Genomic DNA, 21,596 nt, shown 5'->3' with positions numbered 1-21,596 from the left:
TTGTGTGTTTGGAGAAAGCTCTGCAGATAGTTCTGATGTACACCTCTGGTTAAGAACGAATGGTCTAATTAATTTTAATCTTTTCATTGGATGTACTTATGGGGTATGATTGGGTCATCACTGCAGTGGTCTGCTACTAAAGAAACTTTCTCCTAGCCAAGAGCACCAATATGGTTTAAGTTTCTTCAAGCCTCACATTTTAACTTGGGGTTTGGGGAAAGACAAATGGGATGTTTTCCCAGAGTACTTCAGCACAGTATGGTATAACTTAAGTGTACTTAAGTATATCTGTATGCAAAAAAGTGCCTATGCCTGTTTAGTAAGTAGTTCCACTCCTTGGATCACAGAACTAAGGGATTAAAAGTTGGACGCTCACTCAGGCTTTTTAGTTTTCTCTGCTTCATGGTCCCTGGCCCCTCAAGCCATCATCACAAGAAAGCGTTGGGCAGGAGAGTGTGTACAGATCTACAGAACCTCCTGAAATTACTAGGAAGAGTTAAATATTAGCAAGAAATGGTTTTATTCAGTATTCAATTGGAAGGTTTTTAAAAAAGAACCTCTTAAAATATTGGATATCTGAATGGGATATTCCTAAGATACTAGAGTGTGAAAATGATTCTCTTTTTTTAAAAAAAAAAAAAAAACCTCAGTAGAAAAAAAACTCAGTGTGTTAGGGGGATAAGCTTCAGACAAAGGGACAACCAAACCTGCTAGTCAAGAGATACAAAAAAATGTCCACAGCTACCTCATGTTGCCAAGGAGACTGTGCAAACAGACTAAAACAAAGAGAGGTGGCTGGCTGACAATAAGGCTAATGTGGAAAACCTCTTCATTGTTCTGTGGCATGCTTCTTTTCAGAAGAGCAGGAAGAGGTGGCAGGCAGAGAGGTAGAAAAACAAGAAGAGTCTTTCTTCCAAAGAGGGCCATCAGAGTCCCTGAGGGATGAACCTAGCTGACCCAGGTCAAACTGTAGTGAATCACTTGGAAATAAAGGTTGGAAGCCCTGTGCCTTGTGTCATGATTCCCTTAATACTTTACCCCTTGTACTTTGATAAGCTGTGTGAGGAGGTAGACTTGGGATCTCTTCATTCAGACATTCAACCTCTGTCTATTTTGTGCTTCCCAGGCAGGAGGGAATGCCTGGAAGTTCAACAAGGGAGTGAGCAACCGAGTCTGCATGACGGGGTCACCATTTAATGATGAAATACCCACACAGGAGGCCTCATAGGACTTACATCTCTTTACCCTTTTAGAAGAATATATAATCCAACTGTATGTCCAGATGCAATTATTTCCCCTTCATTAGCGTCATTCAATCAGCATATACAGGGTATTATAGGTAAATGCAGTATAGTTACAAGGAATCCACCCCTCAAAATGTTTATAGTGCATGGTATAGAAAAATGCTCTCATTATAAGTTTTAGTGAGGAAAATTTTGTGTTTTTGCACCACTAAATAAATATACAGTATGATTACAGATCTGTAAAACTCTTTAGCAAACAATAAATAAGTAAATAGTTAATGGCCAATAATAATGGATGTGAAAATTATGGACTATTATTTTTTTCCTTCTTTTTTCACGTCCAAATTTTCTATCATGTGTCTATATGACTTTATTCATACAAAGAAAATTTATAGTTTATGGATGTGAATCTGGTTTCAGTTGTTGAACTTCGCAATTTATTCTTTTACAGAGTTCGAGACGAGCATGGGTAAGTTTGACAAAACCAAGATATAAAAACAGTTCTTTCTACAGCTATAAGTTTGTTGGCAAGATTTTTTTAAAAAGCACATGTCTTTTTCACTGTGTCTCTTCAAACCTGTCATCATAGAAGTTGCTTGTTTTGAAGCGAGATAAAGTAAGACTGCAAACCAGCCCTTATTACATTGGAAAGTTTCCACTCAATCAGAAGGCAAATGTTAGCATTGGTAGTTACATATTAAAAGAAAAGAATTTTTCCAACTGCTAAGTCATCAAGAGATTAAAAATAGAAACAAGATTGGGGTCTTAAGTCATTTCTTTACACTGTAAGGGTTAAGCGAACACCACTTTGTAAGAAGGCAGCCCAGAGTCAGTGTTCAGAGTTGGCATATTGAATTAATAACTTTTTTTTTTCTATCAAACTGCTCCTAACTTGAGTTGTTAAACATGTGTTGTTTTTTTTTGCAGGCTGTTGTTATGTTGCATCAAGCAGCCTCTTCAGAAAGGTCGCCAGAAAACATGAAATTAAATGCAGCCTAGAGTTACTGTCTTGAACTCTCAAAAATATCATTTTCTTTATAGAAATGGGTTAAAAAATTTTTTTTTAATTTCCCCCCCAGAAAATTGTGAGTTTTAATCTACAGGAGACATGCTTCAAGGTAATGCCATCCTAATAGGGTCTAGTTGGTCCCTAGAATAGGTAAATTTATCAGATCCCCCCAATTCTCAGGAGACTGTGAAGTCTGCCAGCATATTTGTTTCTGTTCATTTTCACAAGATTGACAGGCTCATTATGGTAATATTGACATCTCCACTTGAGAGCTCAGATTGTGCAATGGTAAATTTGCATATGTTAATGAGGAGACAATTATATCAAAGAGTGAACATTTGGACTGATGTGCAAGACACCATTTAATAAGAACAGTAGGCGATTGAGCCCTGTCATTGATTCTTCCATTTTTGTCTCCTTCCAACTTGTATTTCTTCCTAGATTTTCCTCCTCTGCTTTTTTTCTCCTCTTTCCTTCCTTCCCTCCCTCTCGATAAATGACAGATCTTTTTTTTTTTTTTCATGCCATCTCTCTATGGCTGCACTTGAAACAAGAATTCTTTCCTCCTAGTTGTTGGCTGACATCTGCAAATGTGAGAGAATCTGAACATGACAAACAACAAGGAATTCGAAATAAACTGTAATGGAACAGTATCTCTTCTCTCCCCCCCTTCCATGGTGGAAACGATGATATCCTCACCATCTGCACCCTCACAGGCTGTGCGTGCGCAGAAAACCAGATGGAGTTGCAGCCCATGGCAGGGATCCAGACCCTCAGCTTCTGGGAGGTCCTAGAAGCTCATGACGCCTCCCTGCTATTGGACTATCTCTTGCCATGTGCATTCAAAGGTAAAATGTAAAATATTTCTCTAAGCTATTCTGTATAGAGAGGATCTTCCACTACAAAAGGAGGCCAACGTGGAGTAGGGGATAGTGTTCTGGTCTGAGTGTCAGAGAACCTCAGCCCTTAGGGTCCTCCTTTTCCAAGGAGGAAATATTAGGTCTATTGCTTTCCCTCTCTGGGGTTTGGTTTTCTCATTTCTAAAGGGAGAGCTTTCAGCTTTAAAGTTCCATGATTCTGTTGGAAAATATGTGCAGAAATAAAAGAAGAATGAAAATAGTTTGAGGATGTATGTCTCCTATAATTGGGTTGACAGTCTATGTTAGGAGTGAAATATCACTGCACTACCAAAACATGTCTATGCCATGCTCTTCCCTTCAATTAGCTGAGGAAACGCGATCACTCTGAGTCTGCTGCTAAAAAGATAGAGGCAATAATTCTATTGATATTTGGTGCCCTCACTGGCACCACCCTTGTGTCCATGTATCAGAACTGAAATTAGAGCCATGGTACAGTCATCCCAGGTTGCAAACTGGAAAAGCAGGGCTGACTGGCCTTGGGAACTACTCCTGGTGCTACACTGCAACTCTGAAATCCAACAGAAGCCACAGGATGGGGATCTACATGGCAATATCTGTATGAAAAGCTACCTTGTGGCCTTGTGAGAGACTTCTAAAACCACAAGATACACAACATTTTTGATTCCTAACATGAACATCAAAGTATATTGATTCCTCCTCCTCCTAATAAGTGTCTTGTCATAGCAGTCTTAAGGACACTTCAAAATTCTATGGAAGAAGACAGGAGAGATAAAGAAATATAAAATCACTTTGGGGCATGGCTGCTTGCATTCTAATGCGGTTACCCTAATACGCTTGAAAACCAAGGCTCACTGGCCAAGATACACTTTCATGAACCTGAGAATGTATATTAGTTATGACATAGCCCTAAATATGTGCATATATTTATATTATAAAAATGCCAAAATGAATGTAAAAGACAATCCTATTTTTCAAATGCTTCATAATGGAAGTGATTGTCTTTACGATCTAAAGCGTTCTGTTGGATATATTTAGTATTCTTCAATCCTCTCTATTAAATTATATGTTCCCTTTGGAGCACATGTTTGCTTTATAAATGGGCTGGGTAGCTTTTTGTTTGTTTGTTTTGTTTTTGACATTATTCAACACTTTTGGATGCTGAGGCCAGGCAGTCAGGGAAAAGCAAAACATCTGTAGAGAAGCCCAAAGGCCTATCCTCAGTTCTGAGCTGGGCTTTCCCAGAACACCCCCCAGACCTACTGGATACGGGAGGTCAAAGGCACTTCCTGCGTCCACAGGGTTTGGCATGCTGGGTCTATCCCTCCAACCTGCCACCTGCTTGTTACACCACCCTCTGGCACCTTTCCCTCTCTGCAGCTGGCACGGGCAGGGTGGCGGGGGCGGGTAATGGTGTTAGGGAGGTGGGGAGGGAATGCTTCTGCAATTGAGGACAGAGATGAGGCCATCCCAAGTCCAGAACCTCTGCAGCTCCACCTGCCAAAATATGGAGTTGAGTTCAGAAAAGAATTATATATATGTAACATACATACACTATATATGTGGATATATTAGATAGGTATATATACAAATACATGTATATACTCATAATTCTCAGCCTGAATCTTATAGTTTGCTATATATATAAACTATATATGTGTATATATATTACATATGTATGTATATAAATACATGTATATATTCATAATTCTCAGCCTAAATCTTATAGTTTGCTATAAGCTTTTTAGCTATGTTTTAGCCAAAAGCATGGGGAAAATTATTTGCAGATGTCATTTGCTCATTTTAAATGAACTCCAGTGTACTTTGGAGGCTTCTTAACACACCAGCGAGCTTCCATGTATTTCAGAAAACCTTTTTAGATATACCATAGGGGAGTATCTCTTAAACGAGTTCTCAACACACAGCTCCTAAACAGATGACATCTGACTCACTATGTCCCTGATATTCACTTGCTATCAGCTACTGATGGAGAATTAGATTGGCCCAAATCAGGGGAAACCTAAGAAAGATAATGAAACTCCTGTAAAAAAGCAATGACAGGGCTTCCCTGGTGGCGCAGTGGTTGAGAGTCCGCCTGCGATGCAGGGGACACGGGTTTGTGCCCCGATCCGGGAAGATCCCACATGCCGCGGAGCGGCTGGGCCCGTGAGCCATGGCCGCTGAGCCTGCGCGTCCGGAGGCTGTGCTCCGCCATGGGAGAGGCCACAACAGTGAGAGGCCCGCGTACTGCAAAAAAAAAAAAAAAAAAAAAAAAAAAAAAGCAATGACAACTGTGAAAACGAGATTTTTACTACCCTTTCTGTGACCTTTTCTTCTTTTTTTTGACCCTCCTCACAGGCAGCCTAATTATGGCAGGAACATCATCAGTGAGGTCTCAGAGAAAGGAAACTGATTCTAGAGATAGCTACTATGTTCAAGAGCGTATCAGATCACGGCAAAGCACATTATGCCAACACTCCCCCTGTAACAATCTAGTCTTTACTGGAGTTAATTAAAGCAATTAATTACCTTGCCTTTCAAAGTAGAATGATTACACAAATAGATAATTTTCCAATGCATACCCATAAGGCAAGTGATCTCTCCGCACTTCCCTCAGTATGCCAAAGAACCTAACTGAACTAAATTATCCTTATTCTTTGTATTTATGACCTTTCAGAAATTCTCCATCAACTTTGTCTATCTGGTTTGTTGTCCTATCTGGTCAGAGAGCAGAGCCACATCTCTGCGTGGACACAAGACTCCAAGCTTAACTAAGCCTTTCGCACAGCAAAGATGGGCGATGCCCCACCTGTGACCACAGTGACAGGAGTCCAGAGGATGGCAGAAGGGCGGGTGCACATTCTGACAGTCACGGCCGAGCTTCCTTCAACAACAATTCCCCCATGTGGGTGATGCTGACAGTAATTAGGCAAACAGAATGCCAGACAATTGTAAGAAAAGCTGTCAAACATTTTGTGTTATTATCCCCTGCACAGGCCTGTGATTTATCGTCACAGAAAAAGCACATTTAAAAAAAATCTCGAAACAGTGACATTTTGTTCAAATTACAACCCCAGCTTCCCTGACTGCCTGCAGACTGACATCTCCAGCATCAGATGTAATGCTCGGCAATTTGTTCCCATCAATCGAGCAGTTCTTTGGGGTGGGCTCTAGCCGCCGTTAGGAAGAGCTGATGTACAAACAGCAAGAGCAAAGGACCTCTCAATGCATGGGATGCCAATTGCCTTCAGACCTCAAAATAAATAAAATAACCAACATCCGTATTTCCTGCTTAGATTCTTAGGGTCACATTGGTTCTAAAACTTGAAAAATGGTCTTCTGCACCAAATATGGTCTTCCTACACATCATCTCTTTGTCCCTCTTCACCCAAGACCCTGTTTGGGCTCCTGGACTTGGTCAAACTATGTTTTGAGGGTTTTGATCTTTTCAATAGAAAATCAAATTTCCTGATGATGTCTCCAATGGCTATAATTGAACCAGAAAGAAAAAGAAATGGCAACAGTTTGAATCCTATTATAATCCCGTTTCTTTAGAGTTTGGCATAGTCCTATGGATAATTTTTTCCCCCTATGGATAAATTCTTATACATTGAGAGAGATACTGCAAGGAGCCATCCTTGCAGAGGTCAGGAGCCAATGAAACAGATGTAAGGTGTTAATATTATTTTGTCAAACATCTACAGACAGTCTCTAAATTAGATATCTGGGTTGCTAAGCGTTGAAATGGGCCCTAGAGGTCATTTAATCTACCTTTTCAGCTTATGAGGGAAACCTCGTCTATGAGATTTCTTGTGGCTATTCTAAACTGGAATGCTTCCAAGAATGGGGATGAGAAGCCCTCCCATCACAAACATGTGGCTGCTAAAAGACCTAAGACTTAGATCTCCACTGTCTTCAACAGCCCGTCCCACTCCTTCCTCAACATTAAGATCCACTTAACAGGGAGAGTCCCTATCTTCTAAATATTGCCTTACCCTTTAAATCAGCAGTCCCCTACCTTTTTGGCACCAGGGACTGGTTTCGTGGAAGGCAATTTTTCCATGGACTGGGGTTGGGGGAGGGATGGTTTTGAGATGATTTAAGCGCATTACCTTTATTGTGCACTTTATTTCTATAACTATTACATTGTAATAATATGCAATGAAATAATTATACAACTCATCATAACGCAGAGTCAGTGGGAGCCCTGACCTGTTTTCACTTGCCACTTACTGACAGGGTTTTGACATGAATCTGCAAGCAACTGATTTATTATGGTCTCTGTGCAGTTCAACCTCTCTGCTAATGACAATCTGTATTTGCAGCCGCTCCCCAGCACTAGCATCACCACCTCAGATCATCAGGCATTAGATTCTCATGAGGAGCGTGCAACCTAGATCCCTGGCATGCGCAGTTCACTGTAGGGTGTCTGCACTCCTATGAGAATCTAAAGCCGCCCCTGATCTGACAGGAGGCAGTAAGGCAAGTGATGGGGAGCGGCTGTAAATACAGATGAAGCTTCGCTCCCTGGCCCTGCTGCTCACCTCCTGCTGTGCAGCCCGGTTCCTAACAGGCTATGGACCGCTACTGGTCCGTGGCCCGGGGGTTGGGAGCGCCTGCTCTAAATAATGCCTTGCTTGAATAGCCATTTCTTTCCACTGTATTGGAAGAATTCGTTCCCACTTCTTTTTTCACCTTTTTTTTTTTTCTATCTTTACACCCACAAGAGTACCTTTTCTTCTCGTGATCCTCTTTTGTTAGAGTTTGGACAGTCATGGAGTATCATTGGATCTTCATTTTATTCAGGCAGATTTCAATTTTTAGAAACAGCCAATAGTCATTTTACTCGAAATATGGCAAATCATGTAGGTTAGCACACAGAGTAAATGAGCTCTAATTTCCTCTTGCCCATGTATCTTCTTTCATTAATTTTTTCACACAGCATTCACTACCTCCATGATGATTGGTGGCTGCCAAGGGACCCTCTTACACTAGATTAATCCCAATTGGATGGCACTTAGGACCTTTTCCAACCGTATTTCCCACCAAAATGTCTCATGTCTCATACCTAAGAAAGCTGATAGAGAACTCAATGGACTAATTTAAACCAGGGTATTCCCATCTTATATTTGAACACTTTAATTTACTGAAATCCAATGAACCATTTATACATCAACAATGACTCATTTCCTTAGCTCAAGAAAGTGAACAAAGGTTTGATTCTCTTTCTCTCTCTCATTCTTCTTTATATACAAATGTGAATTATCCCCACCACCTGCTCATCTAACTCTGAAAGTTATTTCTCAAAGGCAAACCATAAAGGAGGATCAGGTAAGGGATGTACAGAGCTCACTGAAAACCCACCTCAGCTACAGAATGAACAACTCAAAGGTCTACAGCCTGCGGAAGGCAAGTCCATGGTGTCAACTTTGAAGGTAAAGAACAGCTTCTTAACCAACCTCACCAAATCAATTTTTAACACTTCTGTCCCATGAGCTTCCAACCTACTTTCATAGACCTAGGCTGATAAAAAACAAAAGCATTAGCTGTAAAAACCAAAATAAATGAACTTCCTTTTAGAATTCTTCTCTCTTGCCAAAGTTGATGACTGACTAAATTCAGGGACAGTCAGATTTATATCAATTATACCAACAGTCACGAGAGGTAAGGTAATAGGAATTCACACGTCCAGTAAAACAGACGTTGAAATGATAACTTTGGGATCCTTTTAACCCCATTTTCATTTCTGAGATAAGAGGTTTTTGTTTTTTTTTAAATTTCCCACATGTGAGCACAATCTCTGAAACACAGTGGCTCATTTTACACATCTGGATCTGTGCAGGCAAGAAAGAGAGTCATACCGTTTTCTCTCCCTCATAGTCAGACCTGAGAGTGTGTGGCAAACATTTCAGAAATCAAAGTTTTTTCAAGAACTTTTCATCTTGTTTCCATCCACAAAATAAAAAGGGGTGGTGGTGGATATCTTAATGTAGCCACAGCTGGGAATACAGTTTGTGGAAGAGACAGGAAGGAAGAGAGATGAAGGACTCTTATAAACTTTCCTTTACCATCTAAATATGTAGAATATATAACGATTACAACAGAGACAGGTCAAAATGGCCCTTGCTGTACTTTGGGAAATCTTGACTATGAGGACCTTTTGCCGTAAAATGGTGGGTTCTTCTGTCACACTGACTGGAAGGCCAGTCTGGGATGTGCTCACTGCATGTGTCAAGAGCAATTACCCAAAAATCTCTGTGGAGCTTCTCTTCTTTAGGAAACAGGGGAAGCCCAAGCTATCAGTATTCTGCACGTGCACTAACAGTCTGTGCTTGCAGAGGCGATAATTTTTCAGCTCCCTTCAGATTCTATTTATTGGTTATTTTTCCCCTTTGGCTGAAAAGGTTTCTCCTTGGTACTAAGCAGGGGTACCAATCTAACAGAGTGTATTAGAAACTGATCTATTGGTATTTCACTGGAGTTCTACTGGGGTTGAAGTGCTCAAACAAAATGTGATAAAAGTTTGAGAGTGTTTTGGGTGACTTTAATCCCAAGGTCCCACTTGGTGGACTTGATTTCCTGCTCTCAGAGATGTAGGCAATGCTAGTTTGGGATGGGAGGTCTGGTAGACCCTGAATACGAGGCAGCTTTTACATCAGCCATTTGAGGAAGATCCCATGCTATCCTGGATGACAAGATACTATGCCTTCATTTACGTGCATGAATAAATTCATGTGAATGAATTATTTAAAGAGGAAAATGTGGGAGTGAGCATTGCATAGTAATCCAGCTCAGTCTTTGCACTGGGTTTTTCAATAAGTACGAACATTTTCCTCTCATGTCTTCCTGCCTAAGATGAAGAGAAAATGATGATGGGGAAGGGATACCATTGATACCAAGGGAAGTTTTGGGATAGATAAGAGAACAGTCCTTTATGACTCTTATCAGAGTTTAGTAGTGTCTGTTTAGTGCTTTCTCCACAAATAAATTGTAAGCTCCATGAATACAGGTTACTATAGTTCTTGGCACACAGCAAGAAAGGACAAATAAATACTTTGTCTTCTTTAAACCAATGGTTCGCATTCTTCTCCAAGTGAGAAGTTGGCAAGGATTTCCTTGAGGCTTGACAATGACCAAAGCCAGTGGTGGAATGGAGATTACCTGGTAAAGGTGGTCTTTGATCTGTTGGGAATTCCAGTAATATCTGACTTTGATATCAAATGAGTATAATTCTATTATGTCCTAGACCATTTTGGTGTAACTGGTTTATAAACCATTTTAAGCTGTAAATAGAAAAACTGTCTTATTTTAAAGAAAAATATAATAGCCTCCATTTGTTCATTCAAGAACTATTTTCTGAGCCCCTACACTGTGCCAGGAATGGTTCTAGATTCATGGTGAATACGGCAGATGGGCTGCTCATGGCGCTTTCACTGTAGTGATGCATCTGTGATTGAACTGGTGGGCATAGAGGCCAAAGTAGCAGTTTTAGGCCAAACTGCTCTAAACAAATAATAAGAGACCAGAGAGGCTAGCTAAAATTTTGTTCATATTTAGTTTTCCTGTCACCTCGCTCACCAACTAAGGTGGGGTGAGGTGAATCTAGAAGCACAGAATGAAGTGGGGAAAGAGGTGCCCAGGGATCATGCAGTGACATTGTTCTTAGCAAATGGCCTTCCTATAATTCCCAAGAAGGTAAGATGTTTAAGCACTGAAATGGCTTCATGATATGGTAATGCCAAATCCAAAGTGGTTCTACCACGTGAATATCCCTTCAACGAATGATCTGAAGTTTGAACAACCTAAGAGCAGGCTCAAAGCATAGGCCGGGGAGTTGGTTGACAAGGATAATTTAAGTCATGGCGTTACTATTTTCTGGTTGATTCATGAGAAAGTTCCTTAACCTTTCTAAGCATCAGTTTCACCTGTAGGGTGGTAACAATGCCTAGGTTACAAGGTTGTTGTGAATACAAAATAAAATAATACAGTGCAGGGCTTCCCTGGTGGCGCAGTGGTTGAGAGTCCGCCTGCCGATGCAGGGGACACAGGTTCGTGCCCCGGTCCGGGAAGATCCCGCATGCCGCAGAGCGCCTAGGCCCGTGAGCCACGGCTTACAGATATCCTCACTGCTTCTTAGAAATAAAACACCCAGTAGATGTAAGGTCTTCAGGAGAAAACTGACTCTCCTGTTGCTCTTATCCTTGACTTGGAATAAAATTAATTTTTTTCTATGGACATAGAAAGAAAATTCTCTGAGCAAAGGTTAATGGAAGGTAACTGAAAAGTTGGAGAGAGGTAGGCAGATAATAAAACTGGTTGAAAAGCTCTATTATTTTTGCAGAACACTTTATCTCCCATAGGTTCATGACCTGAAGATTACATGGGATGAAGGGAGGCCCTTATCAAAATCCTGCAACTTGGTAGCTACAAAATCAATTTTTAAATGATTTATGTTATGTTCTTTAGGACCGAAGGCAGTAACTCATTCTCCCTGTGGCACTCAGCTGCCACTTAGATGTTGAAAAATGATTAATTTTTATTTACAGTATGCCTCCCCTCATATATCACTGGAAACAAGCTTTGAGAGCATAGCATTTCTATAGCATTAAATTATTAACTGAGGGAAGTCCCAGGCAAAGAGAAAAAAAATCTACTAAAAACCAAAGATCTCAGCATGCACTGAAATAATCATTCTGAAAAATTTTCAAGGCCAAATCTTCCCATCTATCTGGTTTAACGTATTTAACATAAGCAGCCCAAAACAGCTTCCCAAGAAGAGTCATTCTTGTATCAAATCATATTACCACTAACTTTAACAATGAGAGGATAAAGAGTTTAGAATTCCTATGGGTTTTGCTCCTCCAGAAGACTGAATTCAGAAAGTTTCTAGAATTTGGTGCATGAAGCTTATTTCAACTTCATTTGAAATGTGTGCATTTGAAAAAATTGCTACAAGTATGCCTCTTCTGGGCCACGACATGCAGGTATTTCTTTCTTTCAAAACTGCAGAACAACTATATTTCCAGGCTACCTACTCTTCAGCTTGCCAGCCTGAACCCAATATTACTATTACTCAGTCTATTAGTCCCTGAGGACCACCTCTACCTAGGACAAGGTTCACATTTTTCTCATCAACCATATCAACCCTAAAACTCCTCTAGCTCAGGGCTCACAGTAATTTGATAATAAGGGGCTACTGAGTATGTCCTTTGCACCTGGTGATCTTTAGGTTTGGGGTAAAGACCCTGAATAGCATGGAGGGAGATTAGGAACTACTCTGAGACCAGTGGAAAGAAGTTTGCCCATTGCTTCTCGACACTAGAAAAGTTAGAAGGCTGTGGAGAAGGGTACCTGCCATTTTATCTTCTACCATTGTCTAGGACAAAATTTCCCAAGGGAAGAGTTAGGAGAACTCAGCTTGGTCAATTACCAGCTCCATATTGCAGACCATTCATGGATGTGTGTACATTTGGTACCACATCTGTCTCCACAGTTCACTGCACACTCTCTCCTCATTGGGCTAATGATGTTGGTTAAGCTGCAGGTTGGTGCCTATAGATCACCATTTCCTGCATCATTAAGTATGGCCATATCCCTCCAGTGGGTTGTGAATGAAATCAGTACTCTGCTTCGCTCTCACTAACTTGGATGGTTTAAAAGCATGCTAGCTCATCAGTCAATGGCTTGAACTGGTATGACTAAGGATAAAACATCCTGTCAATACAAGTTATTTATTAAGGGCAGAGGCTGAGGGCTTTCCTTCCTGTTTTTAGTTTGTTTTGTGTATCGGATTCATCATTCATTAGCAAACTTTGGGAAGCCCAGTTCATTAGGTTTGCCGGGTAAAAATGTGGGCAAAACTATCTAAAATAGAATAAAAAAAAAAGAGGATTCTTCTACGACCATCAAATATTGAAACACTTACACTTATTAACTGGAATATAAGACAAGAAAACAAACGAGTAAGGGCTTTGCTGATGTATTAACAAGATCCTGGATCCTTCCCTTGCAGGAGAAAGACTGCATTTGCTTAAGTCACTTAGATGAGTCTTATGTCTCCAGATAACTTCAGCCATAATCCTTATCATTTGTAAGTGACAGAAGTAAAGGGATGGAGGCAGGAAGAATATATGGACTGCTATCCCAGAAACTTAATAACATTTACTTAGTAAGTGGGCTTGTAACACAGACAAATGACCATTTTTTTCATTAACATTTTCCTACCATGCCACTATTCTGTGTACTTTTCTTCTTCTTGAGTCCTATAGTTGTTTCTAAGAAACACCAATCCAGAGGAAGACACTAAGTTCTCAACACACTGTATTGTAATTGTCTGCTTGGCCCCTCTCAGTTGTAAGTGCTGTGAAAGTGGGAGACATGTACCTTGACTGTCTGTCCCAGCCGCCATTGTAGTACCTGGCGTGCAGAAGGTATTCAGCAACTTTTTATTGAATGAATGAGAAAAAATGATAGAATCTGTCGTTTATTAAGCACCTACTATGGGGTAGTGGTGCTAGGCATTTCACTAATCATATTTTGAATTCTCATAACAGCTCGAAAAGTAGATATTATTTTTCTCATATTATAGGAGAAGAAACAGCTTCAGTGAGTTTCAGGCATGTGTCCAGCACACAGGGGACTGTGCTGCAGCGATTCCCTCCTCTGTGACAATCAGGGCCCTTCCCACATAGTTTCCTATGAGTGTCCTGGGACCAGTCAGCAGGATGGCAGGAGGAGACTCGTGAATGACACTTTCCCACTGAGTGCTTATCTCTTGGTCAATGGGATGGGAGGGAGAAGGAAAACGAAATTAGGGAATTGTTGTTTCACATACTTTATCACATTGAATCCTGAAAATGAACTCATCATGCTGACATTACCAGTCTTATAATCAAATGAGTAATCAAAAGTTAGGAGATATCATATAGTATCACTTATATGTGGATCTAAAATATGATACAAATGAACTTATTTACAAAACAGAAACAGACTCACAGACATAGAAAACAAACTTATGGTTACCAAAGGGGAAAGGGGGTGCAGGAAAGATAAGTTAGGAGTTTGGAGTTAGCAGATACAAACTACTATATATTAAATAGATAAACAACAAGGTCCTATGTATAGCACAGGGAACTATATTCAATATCTTGTAATAACCTATAATGGAAAAGAATATGAAAAAGAATTTATATATATGTGTATAACTGAATCACTTTGCTGTACACCAGAAACTAACATAACATTGTAAATTAACTATACTTCAACTAAAAAAAATTAGGAGAGAGAAATGACTTTCTCCAAACTCCAGGCCATGGTGCATATGGTGTAGGTACTAAAGATGAAGGTTCCTGGGCTCTGTCCCAGACTCACTAAGGTGGAATTCCTGAAAAATGGGCCCAGGAATCTGGAATCTCCATTTTTGCAACTCAGTAAATAGTCTTTAATACAACCTAAAGTTTGAGAAGTGCTGTACTATGTCCATCTGCCTCTAAACGCACATTCTTGGGGCAAGAAATTTTTCATGCATTTGCACAATACTAGCAGCCAGATGGTCTATAAATAGAACCACCCCTTTAGCAAACATTAGGGTTGCATTTGCAATTCAGAATACAGGGAATGCCTTGGTAGCCCCCATTAATGTTAATGGGAATCATGTGGCTAATTCTCTATACTCCATGCTGAAAAGTGTTCCCTTTAGAACCAGGAGAGGCTATATTTAATCAAACCATCTGGATTCCTATGCACATGTATAAGGGCAAAAAATAGGTCACAGTTGGTAAGCTACTTTCTGCAAACTATTCCATTGTATCAACAAACTCCAAAGTCCTGAGAGGGTTCCTGCTCTCCTGCCTCCCTCAGTGGGTGACAGTCCCAGAGCCAAGGAAGGTCAGAGAGAGGGCAAACTTTAAGGAAAAAGAGTTTCAATAGCAAGAAAACAAAAGCAAATCATCCCCTAAAGATAAAAGTATGGAATAAACTTGTTACAAACTATTAACCTCTCCAAATAACACATTTCTACTCCAAAATAACCTCGCTTGCTGCTTAAGGAGAAGCATGAGATTAAGAAACACAATTTAGAGAGCATGAGAGCTCCAAATATGAAGTCAGGTTGTCCACGAAACTTACAGACACTCAAGTTCCTGGGAAAACCACGATGATGATGGGTCTATGACCAGGAAGAGAGTCAGGCAGGCTTCACAAGCCTTTGAGAACTCAATTCTATTACTGACTATTTCTATTATAGGAGAGATGCTATAGAACTGTGTGAAGAAGTTTAAAGCAAGAAGAGGATTTATTGAGCTCAGTCTCGATATGAACTTGAGCTCTGTCAAGTCTCGGAGCAGGAAGCTATTGATTACAAGGGCCAGGAGGGCCAGTGGGTCCTGGGCTCTTATAGTTCAGTAGATCAGAAGTCCTATGTCAGTGTCCACAGGGCTGTGTTCCTTTCCGAAGCCGGTAAGGGAGAATCTGTTCTGTTGCCTTCTCCACCTTCTAGTGTCCACCCACATTCCCTGGCTCACAGCCCCTTCCTCTATCTTCAAACCCAGCAATGTCGTATCTCTCTGACTATTCTTCCATAGTTACATCTGCCTCTGATTCCAGACAGCAAAGGTTCTCTGCTTTTAAGAAGCCACCCACTGGGAAATCTAGGATTATTTTCCCATCTCAAGGTCCTTAACTTAATCACATCTTCCAAATCCACTTTGCCAAGTAAGGTAACATATTCAAAGGTTCTGAGAATTGGGACATGGACATCTTTGTGTGTGTGTGTGTGTGTGTGTGTGTGTGTGTGTGTGTGTGTGTGTGTTGGGCATTATTCTGCCGACCACACAGGGTAAGAGGTGGTGAAGAGGGAGGTTCTCAGAGGTTTGAAGGAGCCCAGATAGGAAGCTAGGAGGAGGCTATCTTTATGGGCCTTCAGGTTGGTGCTATCTTTCCAGGACCTTTTAAGTAGTTCAGGCTGGTTTACTTTTCTTTTCTTCTTGGTTTGTTTTTTTTTTCCGGCTGCGCAGGATCTTAGTTCCCCGACCAGGGACCGAACCCGCACCCTCGGCAGGGAAAGCACAGAGTCCTAACCACTGGACCGCCAGGCTGGTTTTCTAAAGATCCCCTTTTCTTTATCACCCTCACTGCTACCACCACCGTTCTGGCCCATCCCCTCTCACCTGGATTATATACTCATCGTTCCTCACTGGTCCCCTAGAGTCCTACGTCCAAACCTGCCCTGCCCCAGGCTAATTCTCCATGTAGCAATCAGAGTAATTTTTAAAAACACAGTCATATTATGCCACTCCCACGTTCAAAACCCTTTAATGTCTTTCTCTTACACTTAGAACAAGCCTCCCAAGCCCCTCACCATGGCTGACAGAACCCTACCTGGCCTGGCCCAGGACTCTTCTTTGATCTGCTCTCACCCTCCTTCCCCTGGTCACTGGGCTCCAGCAACACTGCCTCTCTGCTGTTCCTCAATCTCCCCAGGCCAGCTCTCTCCTAGGCCTCTGCTGCACCTGGAATGTTGACTCCAGATCTTTGCATGATGTGTTCCCTCCTCTCTTTCCTGAACCAGATGAGACATCATCTCCTCAGAGAACTTCTCTGACCAACCTCATTAAAACACCAAGCCCTTCCTTCACTCTCTATCTCCCTAGCTGATGTATATATTTATTTTTCAAGTTCCTTATCACTGCTTGACATTGTATTTCTTTGTTGATTATTTGTTTCTGCCACTAGAATGCAGAAGTTACCTGAGGGCAGGGGATTCCCAATGAGCCAAGAACAGTGCCTTACACATTAAATATCTGTGTATTACATAAAGATTTAATTCAACACGTATTTGTCGAGCACCAATATGTAAAAGACACTGAGATACAGCAGTGAAAAAGGCATACAGTCTGCCCTTTTCCCTCAAGTGTCCCACTGATTGATTGGTTTTCCTATCCAGAGTCAACTTTTACTGATGCCCAAAGTTTACTTTTTAATTCCCATTTCCCTCTCATGGCTCTCCCCTGTTCTCATTCAGTCAACTTATATTTATTGAGCACCTAACCTAGATCCATAATAGGTCCCTCTCCCTGAAATAAGAACATCACGTTTGGGAGGTTTCTTTTGCTGGTGGCCATGATGAGAAGCAGATAAGGGGTAGGAAGTTTCTACGAAGATTCCCGCCTCTAATCCTACACACCTCTTCTTTTTCTCATCCGAATTCATCTGCAAAGATGAAAGCATCTTCACGTAATAACAGAAGCTCCCTAAAATAATCAAAGGGTTTCGGTAATGGGGGAGTCAGGAGACATGGTCCCAGCACCAACAATGCAGAGATTGTGCCATATGGACTGGGTGAGGTCCCTGCAGACCTTGCCACATGGGTCTAGAGGTCACACTAGCTGACCCCCCGGCCAAATTAGAATAGGCATGCAATCCGAATTCCCAGCCCAGCCTAGGTGGCGGTATACCAGGCAATGCCATTTTAACATGTTCCACTTCTTGTTCACCATTGTGCTTGCAATTCCATGTTTTACTTAGAGAACATATGCTAAACAAATGTTTCTAAATTAGCCTGAGCTAATTTCACCTTTGAGCTCACTCTGCTACCACAGCCTATGGCAAATCAGATAGAGCACTGACACATGCCCCGCCTGTACTACAAGATGCGTGGTGCAGTTAGTTTGGGCTCTCTGTGAGAAGATGCACACACTTTAAATACTCTTAGTAATCAGGAAGTATAAAGAGATACTTCCTGGGAATGGATAAGCCAAGAAGAAGCTCCATAAGGTGTACAAATCCTGGTACTGCTCACCGATTTGTGCGGAAAAAGCTTGATGTCAGAAATTTTATTTAAAGTATAAGCCATATGGAAAGCCCCGAAGTACTCTATAGGGTGTCCAAAATTAGATGTCATTTATTCACTCTAATAAGGGCTAATACGGTCTAAGCATAACTCTATACTTTGAAAGCGAGGTCCAGTAATCAGTAATTCACTAAATAAGGTTGTTAAATGATACCACAGCATTTATAGGTCAGTCTGAACTTTTCCTCTCTCTGGTTTAATGCCTCAGGACGGGGTGAAATTCCTGACAAGTGATTCACAAGGGCACTTGCCCAGCAAAGAGGAGAAGGAAGAAGAAACAGTTAATATGCCATGTTCCTCTCTCCATTTTAGCTCGGTTGGGCTGTCAGTCACCTCTCTTGGCCAGAGCACGATGAGGTAGTCCTACTTCTCTGGGGGGCTCTGGGACTCCCAGGACTGCAGGGTGTTGGTATGCAGGCAGGGGGCTGTGCACTTCCCTGACGGCCCTGCCCTTTAGCTCTCCGCCCCCATAGAAAGAAAGCATCACATCGCTGCTTTTAGGTCATTTAGTCCCAGTTGCTCATTTCCTTCTCTGACTAGTTGGGGGTCAGAGGGCCACAGGGAGATGTGGATTAGTCCTTCTGAATGAAATGCACAGGGCGCTGAAGCTTTCCCAGCTGTTTGCCTCCTGGGGTGACATTCACATAATTGTCTTCAACTAAGGAAACCTGGGGCACCACATCTTACCATGTTGCTAGCTCTGCCTCTGTGTATTGATTTATCCACATTTGCTCATTGTGGAAATAAACACATAATTTCTAGGATTAAAAATAAACTAGTAACAGCAAAGCTTGGCTGTCCAGCCCAATACCAAAGGGCAATGGAAATTGTGTCCCAAGACTTTTCAACCACAGCCAGGTCAAAAGTCAGGGAGTGGGGAAGTCCTGAAAATGAGACTGGCGGAGAGACCATTCGACTCTATGTGGGGGTACATGAACCAGAGATGTGAAACTCTCTTGATCATTTGACATCAATGCTCAGGAATAGAAACTTTGCAAAAGATTAGGTAATGATACGTGCATACCAACAGCTTCTATTTGTGCCGTAGGAAATCCAGATATAGAAATTCTTGCTTTTTTCATTGGAAAGCTAATTTCATTGCTGACAGTAAATCAAAATGCTCTATGGCCACCTAAATCATTATAAATGACTAAAAGTTATATATCCCCAGAGAAAAGAACAAATGCTTATAAAACTCAAAGTGCTTCTTAGAATCTGGTTGTTACAAATGGAGACTGGCTCCCAGAAGGTTCTGTAAATGGACAAGGGTTGAAGCTGTGGTTGGTTCTTCCCTTATATTAAATTGAGGTCATGTAGAAATATGAAATTATAATGGCACAAAGTGCCTATTTTCCACAAGAAGTAAGTAGACTACAAATACATGAATTAATTCCTTTCTCTAATGCAAAAGTGCATCAGAGTTAAGCATTTTTATTTAATATAAGATTTTAAGATTAATCGAATTAGAACCAAAATATTTGAAAAATGGTTAAATTTTCCAATTCCCCCTTATTTTAAATGAATGGAATAAGGAGTACATACTTGCGTTTTACAATTAAAACACTTTGAAATTGAATCGAAACTATTGTATTATAGTTTTTGTTATCCTGGAGCAAGCAATAGTGGTATAGAGAGAAGACTGAAGAATCTGTATACAGCATCACAGTTAAGTCACTAATTCTCACCACAAGGCACCTACAGGACAGAGGGCCCATGAGACTCAAATCAATTCTATCTGAACAAAGGAGGAAATTGTCTTATGTGAAGGATCCAGAGTTAGCTTGGATACAAATGTCACTCGAACCTTGAACAAGTGTACTAGTTTTTGCAAATGAACCACTCTACCTATGGAGAAAATTAAGGTTAATCTGCAAAAGCAACGTACTCTCTGTGGCTTGCGGTGGAACCCGCTTTCATCCACAGTAGCAGGTTGTCTGGAAGGAGAATTGGACTTAAAGCCAGAAGGCCCACGTCTGAGGCCTTTCTCTTTTACTTGGCCCTTACATAAGCTTGAGTAAGCCATGGTCCTCTGTTGCCTGGTTTCCCCTGGCTTTAAAATGAAGATAAGGATTCTAGCCCTGTCTACCTCAAAGGTGGGAGGTCACATGGGATAATTATGTGCAAGGTGCTTCGTAAACTCAGAAATACTCTAATAAGGCAGGGCCTTGGGCCTGTCCATTGATTTGCAAGGCTCTGCTGGGAGGTCAGCCTGGGAGGTGCTGGGGGCAAGGTGGTGCAGGGAGGGACTCAGTAACTTCTCTCTGCAGGATGGTGACCTCATTCAAGGGGTGTGGGGGGGACCTCTATATACACACCGCAGTACAAGTGGACTCTGAAAGTTTCATGCCCTGGCTCTTTTTTTTTTAACATCTTTATTGGAGTATAATTGCTTTACAATGGTGTATTAGTTTCTGCTGTATAACAAAGTGAATCAGCTATACATATACATATATCCTCATATCTCTTCCCTCTTGCGTCTCCCTCCCACCCTCCCTATCCCACCGCTGTAGGTGGTCACAAAGCACCGAGCTGATCTCCCTGTGCTATGCGGCTGCTTCCCACTAGCTATCTATTTTATATTTGGTAGTGTATATATGTCCATGCCACTCTCTCACTTCGTCCCAGCTTACCCTTCCCCCTCCCCATGTCCTCAAGTCCATTCTCTACGTCTGCGTGTTTATTCCTGTCCTGCCCCTAGGTTCTTCATGACCTTTTTTTTTTATTTTTTAGATTCCATATATATGTGTTAGCATACGGTATTTGTTTTTCTCTTTCTGACTTACTTCACTATGTACGACAGACGCTAGGTCCATCCACATCACTACAAGTAACTGCCACAGCTCTTGTAATCTGTCCTGAGAGCTGACTGAGCCCAAGATGTTTACACTCTAACTTGTGAACAGATCTATATGGCGAGCTGTAAAAATCCAACACAGGAAATCTTCTGGTCTGAGTATTGCCAGTTTGATGCCTTTATATTGGCAAATTAGGGAACTGTTTGGAAAGTCTGAGTTTTGGAGCTGATGAAGAGCTGCTTTCCCTTCCCTTTCTGTCCCCCACCTGTTAGAGAAAGCAGAGGTCATCAGACTCACTGCCTCTCTTTGTGACTGTATGTTCCTTAAATGGATGCCTTTATAAAAAAAGTTGGTTAAATTGTTTCAGTGTGTGGCAAAGACTGAGGAAATAAGCCCTGAGATTATGTTTCCATTGAATCTCTGAGGCTTAATGAGAACAATGGCTGAAAACAAAAGAGCCTTAAACAGATTTGATGTGTTTTCCTCATTTCAGAGAATGTCTATTTGTATGTATTATTCTCTAGCCAGCAAAAGCAAGGTGCCCAGCTCATTCTTTCTTCATGGACTATGGTTTTAAAGGACAGAGACTCTCAGCTATCAAAGGAATCTAGTGATTTCTAATCATATCAAGGCCAGCAAAGTGGATGATATAAAATATCAGGAAGGGGGTGCAGTGAAGGACAGTACTTTTCTTCCTTTGTCTTATTCAGCGTGTTGATAATTCCAGGAAACTACTACTTCTTTAATCCTTCCAAATGCACTTTAAAGAGGCCATCGTTTTTATTGGACATCGTTATTCCAGATCGGAAGAATTTTTTATTC

At 41.2% G+C, this 21,596-nt stretch overlaps 1 protein-coding gene across 11 annotated transcripts in view; it reads right to left on the bottom strand.

The window, feature by feature from the left end:
- SLC8A1 (solute carrier family 8 member A1) overlaps window positions 1-21,596 on the bottom strand; it is a 345,969-nt gene that overhangs the window by 150,882 nt on the left and 173,491 nt on the right. The window contains exon 1 of one of the 11 annotated variants that reach the window (XM_049695819.1): window positions 16,509-20,358. The exons of 9 other annotated variants lie outside the window; for them this stretch is intronic. The gene's annotated coding sequence lies outside the window, so the exon portion shown is untranslated. Of the gene's footprint in view, window positions 1-16,508; window positions 20,359-21,596 lie in introns of those variants that run through there. One more of the 11 variants, XM_033419210.2, reaches the window with a different exon arrangement.

The sequence above is a fragment of the Orcinus orca genome, chromosome 13 (assembly GCF_937001465.1).
Source record: "Orcinus orca chromosome 13, mOrcOrc1.1, whole genome shotgun sequence".
Lineage (NCBI taxonomy): Eukaryota > Metazoa > Chordata > Mammalia > Artiodactyla > Delphinidae > Orcinus > Orcinus orca.
Note: the sequence above shows the minus strand (reverse complement) of the source record. Positions and strands in the feature narration are given on the sequence as shown.